At 40.6% G+C, this 15,407-nt stretch overlaps 1 protein-coding gene across 4 annotated transcripts in view; it reads right to left on the bottom strand.

Moving 5' to 3' along the window:
- Positions 1-15,407, bottom strand: part of MACROD2 (mono-ADP ribosylhydrolase 2) — a 910,189-nt gene that overhangs the window by 480,384 nt on the left and 414,398 nt on the right. The window lies entirely within an intron of this gene.

The raw sequence follows: 15,407 nt of genomic DNA, 5'->3' as shown, positions 1-15,407 counted from the left end.
GGAGACTAACAGTAGATTATCGTGGGCTGAATGAAATCACGCCACCGCTGAGCGCTGCTGTGCCAGATGTGTTAGAGCTTCAATATGAACTGGAATCAAAGGCAGCTAAGTGGTATACCACAATTGACATTGCTAATGCATTTTTCTCCATTCCTTTGGCAGCGGAGTGCAGGCCACAGTTTGCTTTCACTTGGAGGGGCGTCCAGTACACCTGGAATCGACTGCCCCAGGGGTGGAAACACAGCCCCACTATTTGCCATGGACTGATCCAGGCTGCACTAGAAAAAGGTAAAGCTCCACAGCACCTGCAATACATTCATGACATCATTGTATGGGGCAACACAGCAGAAGAAGTTTTTGAGAAAGGGAAGAAAATAATCCAAATCCTTTTGAAGGCTGGTTTTGCCATAAAAGAAAGTAAGGTCAAGGGACCTGCGCAGGAGATCCAGTTCTTAGGAGTAAAATGGCAAGACGGGCATCGTCAGATCCCTGCGGACGTGATCAACAAAATAGCAGCTATGTCCTCACCGACTAATAAAAAGGAAACACAGGCTTTCTTAGGTGTTGTGGGCTTTTGGAGAATGCATATTCTAAATTACAGTCAAATTGTAGGTCCTCTCTACCAAGTTACCCGGAAGAAGAACTATTTTAAATGGGGGCCTGAGCAACGACAAGCCTTTGAACAAATTAAGCGGGAGATTGTTCATGCAGTAGCTCTTGGGCCAGTCCGGACAGGACAAGATGTTAAAAATGTGCTCTATACTGCAGCTGGGGAGAATGGCCCTACCTGGAGCCTTTAGCAGAAAGCACCTGGAGAGACCCAAGGCCAACCCCTGGGGTTTTGGAGTCGGGGATATCGAGGATCTGAGGCTCGCTATACTCCAACTGAAAGAGAGATATTGGCAGCATATGAAGGAGTTCGAGCCGCTTCAGAAGTGGTTGGTACTAAAACACAGCTCTTCTTAGCACCCCGACTGCCAGTGCTGGGCTGGATGTTCAAAGGGAGGGTCTCCTCTACACATCACGCGACTGACGCCACGTGGAGTAAATGGATCGCATTGATCACACAATGGGCTCGCATAGGAAACCCCAGTCGCCCAGGAATTTTAGAAGTGATCACGGACTGGCCAGAAGGCAAAGATTTTGGAATGTCACCAGAGGAGGAGGTGACACGGGCTGAAGAGGCCCCGCTGTATAATAAACTGCCAGAAAAAGATTTTGGAATGTCACCAGAGGAGGAGATGACAAGGGCTGAAGAGGCCCCGCTGTATAATAAACTGCCAGAAAATGAGAGGCAATATGCCCTGTTCACTGATGGGTCCTGTTGCATTGTGGGAAAACATCGGAGGTGGAAGGCTGCTGTATGGAGTCCTACATGACTAGTCGCAGAAACTGCTGAAGGAGAAGGTGAATCGAGTCAGTTTGCAGAGGTGAAAGCCATCCAGCTAGTGTTAGACATTGCTGAAAGAGAGAAGTGGCCAGTGCTCTATCTCTATACTGACTCATGGATGGTGGCAAATGCCCTATGGGGGTGGCTACAGCAATGGAAGAAGGGCAACTGGCAGCGCAGAGGTAAACCCATTTGGGCTGCCGCACTGTGGCAAGATATCGCTGTTTGGATAGAGAAGCTAGTGGTAAAAGTACGTCACGTAGATGCTCATGTACCCAAGAGTCGGGCCACTGAAGAACATCAAAACAATCAGCAGCTAGATCAGGCCACCAAGATTGAAGTGTCTCAGGTGGACCTGGACTGGCAATGTAGGGGTGAGCTATTTATGGCTCAGTGGGCCCATGATACCTCAGGCCATCAGGGAAGAGATGCAACATATAGATGGGCTCGAGATCGAGGGGTGGACTTGACCATGGATACTATCACACAGGTTATCCATGAATGTGAAACATGTGCTGCAATTAAGCAAGCCAAGCGGCAAAAACCCCTGTCGCATGGAGGGCGATGGCTGAAATATAAACAGTGGGAGGCCTGGCAGATTGACTATATCACACTCCCACAAACACACCAAGGCAAGTGCCGTGTGCTTACAATGGTGGAAGCAACCACTGGATGGCTGGAAACATACCCTGTGTCCTGTGCCACTGCCCAGAACACTATCCTAGGCCTCGAAGAGAAAATTTTATGGCAACATGGCACCCCAGAAAGAATCAAGTTGGACAACGGGACTCACTTCCGAAACAACCTCATAGACACCTGGGCCAAAGAGCATGGCATTGAGTGGGTATATCACATCCCTTATCACGCACCGGCCTCCGGAAAAATCAAACGATACAATGGACTGCTGAAAACTACATTGAGAGCGATGGGGGGTGGAACTTTCAAACGTTGGGATACACATTTAGCAAAAGCCACCTGGTTAGTTAATACTAGAGGATCTGCCAATCGGGCCGGCCCCGCCCCAACCAAGACTTCCACATACTGTAGAAGGGGATAAAGTCCCTGTAGTGCGCATGAGGAGTATGTTAGGAAAGACAGTCTGGGTTAGTCCTCCCTCAAGCAGAGGCAAACCCATTCAAGGGGTTGGTTTTGCTCAGGGACCTGGGTACACCTGGTGGGTGATGCAGAAGGATGGAGAAGTTCGATGTGTACCTCAGGGAGATTTGATTTTGGGAGAGAATAGCCAGTGAATTGGGCTGTATGATATTTAACTGCTAAATAACCTGCCAATGCATGTCATTGTATCTATAGTGTCTATATGCCATATCAAGGGTATTACTGTAAGAATTACCCAAATGACTGCAGGATGGACTTTGAAACTGAGCCAAGTACAACAGCGATAGACCTTGAACTGGCACCCAGCAATTTCCTCAAGATCAACATCTTCGACCTCCAGACCAAGGGCATGGCTTGCACCAAATGTACTAGCCACAAGTTCCAGAGGCAGCATGCAACAACCCAACATCTCACACCATCTCTCTTATCCTGAAGAACTGTTACAACAGATGGAGCCCCAAAGTCATGGACTAAATAAAATCGATGGACATATTAGAGGGATAGCCCATAGGCTAAAGGAATACCATTTGCATGTGTGTGTGTGTGCGGGGTGGGGGGGGGAGTCCATATACTTATATATAAGACAAGGAAAGTGGTAGTGGTTGATTGGAAAATGTAAGATCTGGGCATGATGCAGATGGTATAGAATAAGGGGTGGATAATGTCCTGGGTTCAGCTGGGATAGAGTTAATTTTTACAGGAACCTGGGAGGTGGGGGCCATAGCCGGGGCAGCTGACCTGAACTAGCCAAGGAGCTATTCCATACCATGTGACATCATGCTCAGTATATATATAGGGAGCAGGCCAGGGGGAGTGGTCTCGACTTTTGGTGAGGGAAGTGGTGGAGCGTCGGGTCCCGGGTGGTGAGCAGTTGCACTGTGCATCACTCTTTTTGTATACTCTTTCATTAGTACTGTTGTTGTTGTTGTAATTTCTTTGTGTTGTTCCAGTAAACTGCCTTTATTCTCGACCCTCGAGGTTCCAGGTTTTTTTCTTTTCTCTCCTCCGTCTCCTCCCTATCCCACCGGAGGGGGGTGGGAGGAGTGAGCGAGCGGCTGCATGGTCCTTTGTTACTGGCTGGGCTGAAACACGACACTATTTTTCAGTACTATAGTTCTACTTCTGAGTAGTCCTGGCTAATGTTTTCTACAATTCCCCACTGATACTCTGTGGAATGTTATCCTGCTGTAAGCTACTTGTACAAGGAGTCTTTGCTCCTCTGTGCAAGCCATTGGCACAATAGGTCACTGGACACTGGGAAGAAAGCAGTTCTTGGTGGAGAGCTCTGCCTTTCCTATCTTGCTGAAGGACGTTGCAGAGTAGATGCATTTCAGACATATCTCTGCCCCTTAGCACAGCAAAGCAGAGATAAAAATTAAGAACAAGAAAAGTTTCTTTTGGATTTTGGGTTTGTTTGTCTGGGACTTTGGCTTTTTTCTTGCTAACCAATGAGAAAACTTGCAGTAAGGATCAAAATCCCATCTATCATTTCAGTATGGTTCCCATGCTGCCCCTTGGGCAGCCTAATAATGCCATGCTTTCCACATGAGGCAGAATGCCAGGCTGCAGTCTAGACTTATAGCAATGACATTCCCAATGTGTATAAGACCAAAAGAAATGAGCTATATAAACTGAAAAATAAAACTTAGCATTTGCTCAGTTGTGTGTAGAGCCATGCAAAGGATAGAACATACAACTTTCCATATCCTATAATCTTTATTCAGATGACCCTATTGTAAAAATGAGGATTCACCCTCAGAAAAGGAGAGCAAAAGTTTAGGAGTTAACAATTTAGTGGAAGAAGTTTATAAAACAAAAGTCTAAATGTAGCCTGCAATATATAATGTGAAAACTGACAAAGAGATGGTAGCAATATACCATCCAATCCTTTGCCAAAGTAAATGAAAAAGTCACCCGGGCAGATAACATCTGGATATATGCAATCTCTATTTAGTCAAAATCCCAATGTAAACAAGTCCACTGATAGCAGAAGGGTAGTTAAAACATTCCACTAGCTTTGGATAATTGAAACCATCTTCCTTTTTCTAAAAAAATAACAAACTTTTCAATTATCAAACTCTGAGGAAGAAACTGACAGCTATTGGAAGGATTCCATTAAAATTTCAGTTTTTCACTTTGCAGACAAACATCTCTGCAAACCATTTTTTGTTTATACAGGTTAGAAACTGCAATAGCTCTCAAATGGCTTAATACTTGTAAATACTAGTAATATACATTATATGGTTTATATATACTATAAACACAATATATTTTGATCTGATTTATTAGACTGAGACAGAGAGACATGTTTTGCTAACTGTATAATGGTACTATTATTTCCAGTGATAACAATATTAAAAGAAAATTTAGAAGAAAATTTATTTGCAGCTGTGTAACATGGAGTTTATTTAACATATGCACACATGCTTGCAAGAATCCTAAAAAAAAATCAGTCACTCTGTAGCAGTCACTCTAGGAATGGTAACAATGCAGTAAGGGAATTCAGTCTGAAACAGATTTCATTTAAAGGCTCTGTAGGATCAGTGGAAATGTATCATATTACACCAACTTAATGATATATTGTAATAGTTCAGCTCTGGGCCCCCCAACATAAGAAGGACCTGGACCTGTTGGAGCAAGTCCAGAGAAGGGCCACAAAGATGGTGAGAGGGCTGGAGCACCTCTCCTATGAAGACAGGCTGAGAGAGTTGAGGTTGTTCAGCCTGGAGAAGAGAAGGCTCCAGGGAGACCTTACAGCAGCCTTCCAGTAACTAAAGGGGGCCTACAGGAAAGCCGGAGATGGACTTTTTACAAGGGCATGTAGTGATAGGACCAGGGGTAATGGCTTTAAACTGAAAGAGGATAGATTTAGATTAGATGTAAGGAAGAAGTTCTTTACTGAGAGGGTCGTTGAGACACTGGACCAGGTTGCCCAGAGAGGTTGTGGATGCCCCATCCCTGGCAGTGTTCAAGGCCAGGTTGGATGGGGCTTTGAGCAACCTGGTCTAGTGGAAGGTGTCCCTGCCCATGGAAGGGGGCTTGGAACTAGATGATCTTTAAGGTCCCTTCCAACCCAAACCATTCTGTGATTCTATGAATAGTCATTCAGTCAGCACCTACGTGAACTTACTGCATTAGTATATTATCACTGATAATGAAGTTTTGACAGTAATCTGAAACATTTGCAACAAGTACCATCAAAGCCATTGAATACAGAATAGCATTAACAAAATACTTCTTTTTTTTTCCAGGGCTAAAAACTTAATATAGTTCTGGTGTAAATGTCACATTAGAAATAATTGTAATCATATATGAATCAACTATCATGCTTATTGCTTGAATGCACATGAAATTGAATATTCTATACATTCTAGCAGTATCCAAGCAATTTTTATGCAACAAAGCTGAAGCCTATACAGCAGGTCAAAGTCAAATGCTGAAGAGCACTAGGTTAGAAAACGTCAGGGGCTTATGAGAAGAAAAAAATTCAACTAACTATTACTGCAAAAGATAACAATTAAAAGGGAAGTATCATCCACGTGTGCCCCAGCAAATCCTAATGGCAGCTAATTAAAAAATAAATTCTGAGTTCCTTTAGCTTACAAAGCTAAAAAGCTCATTTTTAAAAATAGGTCGTCTCTCATCTCTATGTAACAGTGACAGAAGCAAGTATTAAATTGGTTGATTTAAAAAGAAAGAGATTATCAGAACACTTATTTGCACACAGTTATGCAGAAAAAAATCACCTCAAATGAAATTCAACTGAGCCATATTATGTTGAGTAGAATACCCAAGTAAACCTGATAAACAAGAGACAACTTGAATAAGCTATGAAGTTTCCAAAAAAAGAAATCAAAGAGGAAACCGCATATTTTAGAAGTTAAAACATGCAAAACTAAAAAGCTTGCTTACCAAAAACTATCTAGTTGACATGAAAATAAAAAAGTTACATAGTGCATGCGATGTTCATTGATAACTTCATTTTAAGATACACCACATCCTGCCTGAGAGATCAACTGACTTACTCAACTCTCATGTACTGCAGAAGGTAAAACAAATATGAACTAGCTTTTAGGATAGGGCTGGAGATGAATTTCAAAATATGGAACCACTGAACTGATTTGCACAATAAAAATCACATTCCAGTGCCATTTAATAATGAAGGAATCTTCAAAAGATTATCTGACTTTTCTTGAGCACACCATGCCCAAATATCTGTGGACAACATTTTCATAAGAGCAAAGATACAGGGATTTAACATTCAAGACAGTCACCGAGACAGCCTCGAAATTAACCATTTTGAAGGTGTTATTCTATTGCCTTCCATTTTGTATAAACACAGCCTGGACACATTCTGTATTACTGTATCAATTAGATATAGGTGTGTTAACAGTGCTGCATTAGACATGAATGACACAGTTCCATCATTTTAAGTCTTTGTGCTTAGATCATATTTTTCTATTATTCTCTAATTTTGGGATGCTTAAATATTATCATTCTAACCACAAATGGATACACAGAAAGAGGTCTCCAAGTGTACGTTTCAATCATTCATACTCCTGCTATATTTCGGCACGGTAAGACTCATCAGCTGCTATGTATGGTGGCTACACTCGGGGAATGTTTTGTTAATTTTAAGCAATTTTTCTTCTAGTGAAGAAAATAAAATTCATTCCAGAGTTATTTGATTGTCCAAAATTATACTGTCCATTAAAAAAGGAATTACTTATTTCTGCTGGAATGTAAGTTTCCAAATAGAAAAACTGAAACTGAAAACAGTAGCTCAGAACTACCTGCTTAGCAGACCTATCGATCTCCTGAATCAAGTTTTGAGAAGGAGAACATGTGCAGAGTCCATCCTTTTTTCAGATATTACAATTCAAATCTTTAAATTACATTAGTGTGTGTATTCATTCTTAGTTTCACATTAATACAAAGGCATCCCAGGGTAGCTAACCCACTGTATCATGTTGTAATTCAGCCAGCCAACAAAGATTTTAATTGAGGTGGCACCCACAAAATAGCACTGCAGGGTGCCCCTCTAGGGGCTCCATCTTTGGAAAATGCTCAGTGTCCTCTTTTGAATGCATATTGTGAAAAAAATACTTCATAACTTCACCCAAACAACATGATTCCAGCTTAGAGATTCAACACTCCTGAACTGAAACTTCAGATCCCACCAGTGGACACTCCTCTCCTCCCACCCCAAATTCTTCCAGGAAAAAAAACAAAATGAAACACGTCATATCTGAGATATATCAGTCTGGAGGATATTCATGTACCACAGAACTCATTAACATCTCTATGATATTGTTCAATATTTGCACTGCTCCATTTCAGAAATAACATTTCTAGAAGGTATTTATACTATGTTAGACTTACACTCCCTGAGCAATGCGTTGAAGGTAATCACCAGTACATCTGTTTCTGTCATATTTAAATTCATAGCCCAATTCAATTGCAAATAATTAGCTATTTATCACCATGAAGTTCATATTATAAAAGCAGAAAGGGCTGACATGATCCTAACAATTTAACAAAAGATACAGGCCTTAAAAGGAGGAAAGGGGAGAAAAACAAAATGAACCCTAGCAATCAATCCCCCAGTAAATCAAACACAATCAGTCTGCTTGCCCATGATACCCCTGCACAACCCCAAAAAATCCCTGTTTTTTTCACAGACTTACAGAATATATTGCTATACATATCAGTTAAGTCTACCTTTCATTTTTATAGCCTGAAGAGGAGAATTATTTAGTCAAAATAACAGGAGTACACAGCTCTTGTAATACCATTGTGACCTCGGTTTCTAACACCTACTTTGGAACATTAACATAACTCAAGAACTTTTTTCACTTGCAAGGACATCTTAATTATCCCACCCATGACATGAATGTTTTTGGAAGATAAAGTCTGTAATTAACTTGTTGCCAAACAATATGTTTACTGTCCCTGAAGGTCAGTTCTCATATAAAGACATAAGGACACTTAACTTTGGGAGATGTGTATTGTAACTGCCATCAAACATTAACGAAGTGGTCATCCATTATCTATAGTAGCAGCAATGCAGAGTATGAAGATATTCCAAGCACCATAAAATGGGTGCGTTAAAATAAACCTCTACAGAGGCTTGCAACCAATAAGTACAACTAGAGAGACAGTGCTTGACCCATTGTAACAGGATTTGTTAGAAACTCCACTTAATCTCAGTAGTCAGTCAGTAGTGGGAGAATTTGCTCAAGACAGTCAAACAAGATTGCTTCCGTACTATAGAAATCTGTCTTTGCTGATTGCCCTTGTCAGAAGAAATTAAATTTTGAAACTGGTTTTAAAGATTTTACCAAAACAACTGTGAGGGCTCCTTGCCTTGTTTAGTTCTGAATTTACACTGGAAATTTTCACATACCAGTTTGGCTAAGAAATCTGTGATGTGCAAAGGGCAGTGGGAGGGTGGGGGTGTATGGATATAACAAGGTTTCACTAGCCCTGCAAAGCCATGAAGGGCAGCTTAGCCCTCCTGGTACAATTCCTATACCTAAAGAGCTACTTGTTCCAGGCAAATGAGAAGGTAACAATGTTTGATTAAAGATCTCCTATAATACATCAATTAGTTACTGTTTACATGATCTAGGAGAGGTACAAAGAGAAAAAAAGGACAAACAATGGAATAAAAAAAGGACAATTATAATAAAGAAATATATGTAAAATACTTCTATGCTGTTGTACCCAGTGCTACTCAGTCTCTGACTCACATCCTCATCATTATTCTGTATTTCAACAAGAAACCTAACAGACACTTGGCCCTTACTTTGCTTTACACTCTGCTTGCAGTCAGAGACAGATGGAAGGAATGGAGGGCAAAGAAAAGCAGCTAAGAAAATCAAGGAGGAATAAAATAATCTTTGTTCAACAAGACACACTCTTCTCATCCTATGCTCACAGCACACACTCTCTCACGTAGAGGAACAGGTAACAACTGAGAAAGTCTGTTTCCCTCAAAGTCTTGGACAACACTGGAACTACTTGTGAAGAAATGGCATATGGAAGAACCTAAACATGGCAAACAGGGAAGACTGAAAAAAAGTAAACAGGAAAAAGAAATTCAGATGAGAAAAAAGGAAAAATGGAAATGATAACTATTCAAATAAGGGAGGGAAAGATTCAACTACAGAAGGAAAAATATGAAAAATTTCAAAAGAGAATGAAATGAGAAATTAGGAATGCCAAAATCTTTGAACATAAGAACTGGAAGAGGGCGAATGGAGACATTCGCATAGGTGTGGCCATTAGCACTGCAGTGAACTAGTGAACAAAAAAGTTCTTTTGGCATACTGCAGTCCATTAAAGAAGACACTCTGTATTTGTACCTTTCATGCAAAAGTAGTTGATTCATGTCTCCGTGGCTTGAAAAACTCATGTATGTCAGCACTTTAGATACTGGAATAGCTTGTTTGTGTTGAAACATGGACTATTTGCTGTTTTTCTGTCGAGAATAGATTAGATTTCAAATTCCCCCACTTGGTTACCAAAAGCGTTTCTATCAGCTGGAAACACTTTTCAATCCATCTTGCCAACTTTTGACCTATGCCAGTTTCTTCTGGAAGGTGAAACCAGTCAGGATCAGGCATGGATAAGCAATTCTCCACTGAGAGCACGTCAAACAGACACACAGCCTTCCCAAGCCAGAATGCAGCAAATGTGTATTTCTTGAGAACGGACACTTACTCAGAGCTGTTCATATGGAACGAAATAACAAGAACCTATGTCACTCCACAGTTGCTCTTGTACATAAGCATGGGCATCACATGTGCTATTCATTTTCTGAAATAATATTGGAGAGTGCTGTTTATATGCTGCCTATAGACCATCTAATTTAAAGAATGTAACATATTAAAGCAATTGAAAAAGGCATTTGTTTCTGCAGCGCAAAATGAAGTGTCTGATTACTAGACAGAATAATTGACATACTGTTACACTATACACATTTGCCTGAATACTATTGTATAATAAACCATTATATGATAAGAGAAGACTTCAGCTAATCTCAGTCCAGAAACATTCAGTCTTATTCCTTCACTACTGTCAGTGATCCCCCTGAAGTGTCAGCCAGCTGCAAGTTGATTTTTGACTTAGCTCTCCCCTTTGTATGTGAAATGGAAGACAAAAATCTGTTGCTAAGGCTGCCTGGCAGCTCATGCCACCTGATACCACAGCAGTAGTATCTTTACAATACTGCAGATGGAAGTATACCTAAGCCCTTCCTCGTGTTCTTCCCATCATTCCCATTCAGCATCTGTCTACGCTTTTTACTTTTTTTTAAAACAGGTCATCACAAGTCCAGCTCTGATGTCTCTCTAATTTCCCAGATGATCTGCTGACTTACTTGGGGTTTGCAGGAATGAAAGCTTCCTGCAGGCTGGTTGCACCCGGCAGAGAATACAGATGCCTTTTTGCAGCAGGAGGAAGAAAGTCAGAGCTGAAGTCATTATCCCCTTCACCACCACCACTCTATCCTCTGTGTAAGCTCTCTGACAGCATTCTCCCCCTTATCTTCTTCTAGAGTGTCAAGTAAAATGAAAAGGTTAAACTTGAAGGCTTGTACATGGCCTTTGGGTTGGATACTCACTTCTAAAAAAAAAGCCCTATATACAGCTAAATAATTTTAAAATCACAGAAACATTAAGGCTCAAGGTCTAAATTTGCTACCTTAGCTGAATTACATGCAAAGTCTAATATTGCTCCCCAAAGAAAGACTCAGTATATGCTTCCCAAACTGACTATTGGAAGCCAACTTCAGAATCAAAATCTTGTTCCAGTATCCAACAACGTCGCAGGTGCAAAACACCATACTCCTTTACGTTGCTCTTCATATAAAAATATAGGGATACTAAAACTGGAACAGATAAGTATTCCTACCTTCAGTCTGATCAAGGTTTCCCTTTTTATTTTCTATATTTAGCATCTCCTTGTTCAATCCTCTTTTGTTCTTTCACATACAATCAAGCAGACAGTAAGTGCCGTGAAACCCTCTAACTAAAAAGCCTGCTGTGAATCAGACTTGCTGGGATCACAGGCTACCGCCCACTTTCACTCACAGCAAGAGCCACAGGTAAAGCTTCATGTGAAAAAAAAGAGCGTTACCAAATATTCAGCTTCCAGTGGTATGTGCCAGCAAATGCCCACTGGATGAGGGATTGCCCTGCAGACTCCCTCCGCACGCAGTCACCCATGGCTTACCAGTGGTTTGTTACCCCAGGCTGAAGCCTACTGAATGGAGCAACTTTTAGAGGAGTTTCTAAGTCTTTGCAAAAGATCAGCTTTTAGGCTTTTAGTCTTTTAGAGTTAATTTGGAGGTATAGGGTCAAAATACATGAGCCTTGATTTTGTATTAACACCAGAAACGATCAAAACAACTCGTTAGCTATGATTCATCTATTTGTCTAGAAACAAGTAAATGTCAGTACTGACAGGAAGGAGAAAAGTTTATGATTAAGCTCCAGCTATATTCATTCCTCTTAATATCTGATTGAAGATGGCATTGAAAAGCAGTTTTAAAAGATTCAGCACTTGATTTTTCATCCACCTCATTGAGATAGTACTGAAGAGAATTCATACAAAAGAACATGCAGAAATGCATACCTCTACAGTCAATATTGTTATATGAAACCATTCTGCAATTAGCTTAATTTTAAGGCAGAAAAATAAGTCAACAGAAAATGACACAGGATGACTGGAATAAGTATAGAAAGCAATTGTGTTTAAACACATGTAGACATCAAGTCAACGATATTCTACAACTCAATGGAAAGCTCATGTGCAGTTCTCTCTTAACTGACTGTTTCAAACACTGATAGTCTTAACATTTCTGCTGCATGAATTTTTGATCTCCCCTCAAAGAGAAACAAGGAAACTGTCCAGTTTTCCAGCACGTACAGAGTAACTAAGCAATTCATATCATGATCCCACTGATAAAACCTTGAAATATGTCCTCCCCATCAGTGAAGATCACTGAGGGAATCCCAAACTGAGAGTCTTTTTAGGATGCTCTATTTACATTTTGTTCATCTTTATTTGTTCAAGTCATAGCGTGGATAAAGTAGGAAACCAGGTAGGGCACAGTGCACAGAGACCACCTTCCTGTCTCATGAGAAAAGGCTCTCAAACGAAGAATGAGCTCTTACAATAATGCAATCTAAGTCAATAGTAACAATAATAAAACATTATACCTTTGGGTATTTTAAACATGGAATTAAGTAATTTATTTAAAGTATCACATAACAGCTCTAGAAACAATAGGTACAGGCACTTTATTTATTTTTTGATGTACAAGTAAGTTTTGCATGTAGATACCTAGTATCTTGCCATGTCATGACTGCAGAACAACAGCAGATACTTATCAGCTAAGCCTTAATTAATTTACTCCCAAATGAATACCACATTTAGAAGGAAATAAATTGTAATTTTATCCTGGAATATCACTTCACACAAATGGGACAAACCGTTACGTTATCTGATTGGTAGCTATTCTCTAATCAAGCAGAGACATAGTATAAAGGAATTTAAAATAATTCTAAAAATACCCAGCTGTTATTGCACATAAATATTGCATCCTCCTCTCTGGATAAAATCCTTCTGAGGGAAATAACTAAGATGCTCAAGGCTTGTTTTTCTTACATCTCACACGGACATGCCTCAAACACTCATATCACTGTTCCATCAGATTTCAAATCACCTATGTGGAAATATCTACAAGTTCAACAATGCTGCACTGCTTGTGTTCTTCTGTTTTGGTGTTTTAATTATGTTACTTCACACAGCAGAACAAAGTTTGACATTAGTACTGAATGTCATAAATTGTCACTTTAACAAAATGCATTCCCTTGAGGAGAGATCATACAGGCCATATGAAAGTCCCCATTTTAGCTTAAAACCTTCCCAAACAATCCTAAATGTTTTCAGAAAGTCAATGGCAGGATTATGCTCTGAGGCACATAAGAAGTGAGTGAGTTATATTTATATATTCATTTTTGTTTGTTTTTTATTGTGGTGGAGTTTTTTTTAAAAAATAGTATGAGAAGACAAAAATAAAAAATGAAATGAAATGAGAATTCAACATTACTTCAATAGTACTGACTGGAACAAACACACGGTAACATCATGCTGGAGATGTACACTTAACATTGTGCTAGACATGCATGTTGCAATAAATTCCACTCAACTGATTTCTTAGAATGCTAACTGTTGCTTTCATAATGGTGAAATCAAGACACCATAGGCATCACTCTCTAAAGGGAATCCAGCAATCTGGACTAATTGTCCAGTGACTAATGAAAGTTAATTTTTAAGTCAGGGCAGTGGAAATTTTGCACTTGCATGACATAATTTCTACAGTAACATGGGCTTATGCTTTGAATCTGATAGGGATGCATATGGACGCAGATTGATATCAAATACTACGATAGCAACAGGCACATGTAGTCATCTGCAAAGGTTCAGATGTTTCTCACCTCACAACAATGTTTTCTTAAGAGAGCTGCAAAGAGAAGGAAGTGGAAGCATGCAATTCTTTTAAAGTAATCTGTCCAACTCTTCCCATTGCTCTTGCCTACTCTTTCAATTTGTGTATCAAGATGTCCTGGTTTCAGCTGGGATAGAGTTAACTGTCTTCCTAGTAGCTGGTACAGTGCTATGTTTTGAGTTCAGTATGCTAAGAATGTTGATAACACTGATGTTTTCAGTTGTTGCTAAGTAGCGTTTAGTCTAAAGTCAAGGATTTTTCAGCTTCTCATGCCCAGCCAGCGAGAAAGCTGGAGGGGCACAAGAAGTTGGCACAGGACACAGCCAGGGCACCTGACCCAAACTGGCCAATGGGGTATTCCATACCATGTGACGTCACATCTAGTATAGGAACTGGGAGGAGTGGGGGCGGGGGATCGCCGCTCGGGGACTAGCTGGGTGTCGATTGGCGGGTGGTGAGCAATTACACTGCGCATCATTTATACATTCCAATCCTTTTATTATTGCTGTTGTCCTTTTATTATCATTATCATTATTAGCTGCTGCTTTTCTGTTCTATTAAACCATTCTTATCTCAACCCACGAGTTTTACTTCTTTTCCCGATTTTCTCCCCCATCCCACTGGGTGGGGGGGGGAGTGAGTGAGCAGCTGCGCGGTGCCTAGTTGCTGGCTGAAGTTAAACCACGACACAAGAATATGCCACTGAGCCCCTCTCCAAGGATGAGCACGTCCCCTGTCAGCTGAAGAGTGGTCATAGCAATGGATGCTCAGCTTTGTAAACGTAATCCCATGCATTATTTCATCTTTCTGCATCCTTTCGTATTTTTAGCTTACTTGCAAAGGGAAGACTTGGCTATTGCCAACCTCTCTACTTTCTCCCCAGTGCACTGTGAAAAGGATTTCTGCATGCTAAAAATCAGCACAGGAAAACACAGATCTTTACATTTCTCCAAAGGCTGTCTCTGGAAGGCACAATGCATTAGTGCCCTTGGTTTCACCTAGACCACCTGGTTTTAGGGTACAGAACCACTCAGAATGGGGGGAGGTGGACAGGAATGAAGGCAGATAGATTCTACTACTTTTTAGCTAGAAAAAAGCCTGCAGTCCTATTGCTATAGACAAGTGGCCCACCAGTCCTCCCTTCCTCTGCCCCAGGAGACACTCTTCAAAAGAACTAGCATGTATGTGCTGACCTAGGGGTAATGAAGACACTTTTTGAATGCCAGCCTGTGTCACAGGTTTAAGTAGCCTGTGGGGTCCTGAGCTGCCCTTACCTCACCTGGGTGAATATAACTCACACTAAATTAATTTTCTCAGAGAGAGAAAAGAGAGAATCAATATTTATTCCAGGATCAAAATGCTTTTCACTTAAAGAACTCAGCA

This window comes from Buteo buteo, chromosome 9, assembly GCF_964188355.1.
Source record: "Buteo buteo chromosome 9, bButBut1.hap1.1, whole genome shotgun sequence".
In the NCBI taxonomy this organism is placed as follows: domain Eukaryota; kingdom Metazoa; phylum Chordata; class Aves; order Accipitriformes; family Accipitridae; genus Buteo; species Buteo buteo.
Note: the sequence above shows the minus strand (reverse complement) of the source record. Positions and strands in the feature narration are given on the sequence as shown.